Source organism: Mastomys coucha, chromosome X (assembly GCF_008632895.1).
Source record: "Mastomys coucha isolate ucsf_1 chromosome X, UCSF_Mcou_1, whole genome shotgun sequence".
Classification (NCBI taxonomy): Eukaryota; Metazoa; Chordata; class Mammalia; order Rodentia; family Muridae; genus Mastomys; species Mastomys coucha.
The window spans coordinates 61,505,176-61,505,605 of NC_045030.1; positions in this window are offsets into that span (position 1 = coordinate 61,505,176).

Here is a 430-nt window from a genome sequence, read left to right on the forward strand (position 1 = left end):
TGGAGCAGGGACTGAAGGAAGGGCAAGCCAGCCTAAATATAGCTATCTCCTAAGAGGCTCTGACAGTGATGGCTAATTTTATGTGTCAACTTGATTAGGATAAGGAATGCCCAGATAGGAGGTACAATGTTAGTTCTTGGTCTGACAGTGAGGGTACTTCTATGAGAGATTAACATTTTAATCAGCACAGTGAATAGAGAAGACTGATCACATCAGTATAGGTGGGCATCATCCAACATTTTGAGAATTCGAATAGAAGAAAAATAAGAGAAAGAAGGGGAATTTGTGCTTATGGCCTGAGCTGAAATATCCATGTCCTTCTGCCCCCAAATACTAGGGTTCCTTGTTCCCAGGCCTTTGGCCTCTGGAAACCACACCAATATATGGTAGGACTGCTCGGTCTCGGTAATCATGGGAGTCAAGTTTGATA